We start from the raw sequence: 724 nt of genomic DNA, 5'->3' as shown, positions 1-724 counted from the left end.
GTGCTTTGTTTTGCTTTTACTAATCAAAGTAGAAAAGAGTCGTCCGTGGAATATGACAATGAATGCATCCCGGTTTGTCTGCTACTCTTAACAGGAGGGATTATCACTGCTCAGGGATATAAACCAACTAAAGAAAAGAAAAATAAAGAGCAGAAATCTGAGGGAGCATTATCTTGAATGAAGGCAAAAGGGAAAATACTTTTTTAAATACCAAGTATGGGTCTATGGCCATGCCGCCCTGAACTAGCCCAAATCCCGTCTAATCTCAGAAGCTAAGCAGAATCGGGCCTGGTTAGTACTTGGATAGGAGACCACCTAGGAAGACCAGGTGCTATAGGCATAAAAAATAAAAATATAAGGAATTGTAAGCTGACAAGCTCCTTCCAATCTGTGAGGTCAACCAAGGGTTGCCTCGCCTAAAATATATATATATGTGTGTGTGTGTATCTGTGTGTGTGTGTGTGTGTGTGTGTATATATATGTATGTATATACATATATGTGTATATATATACACATATACACATACACACATATATAAATAAATATATATATATATGAATATAAATATATATGCACATACACATATACATACATACATACATACACAAATTATGTAACAATATATTATATACAAATTTATATATATATATATACACACACACACACACACACACACACACGCGCACACACACACACACACAAATTATATAAATTGTGTTTGTC

At 34.5% G+C, this 724-nt stretch overlaps 1 pseudogene; it reads left to right on the top strand.

The window, feature by feature from the left end:
* Positions 1-220: 220 nt before the first annotated feature.
* On the top strand, positions 221-340 carry LOC120586481 (uncharacterized; annotated as a pseudogene).
* Positions 341-724: the final 384 nt, after the last annotated feature.

The sequence above is a fragment of the Pteropus medius genome, unplaced genomic scaffold (assembly GCF_902729225.1).
Source record: "Pteropus medius unplaced genomic scaffold, Ma_sr-lr_union100, whole genome shotgun sequence".
Classification (NCBI taxonomy): domain Eukaryota; kingdom Metazoa; phylum Chordata; class Mammalia; order Chiroptera; family Pteropodidae; genus Pteropus; species Pteropus medius.
This window is presented reverse-complemented; position numbering and strand designations above follow the sequence as displayed.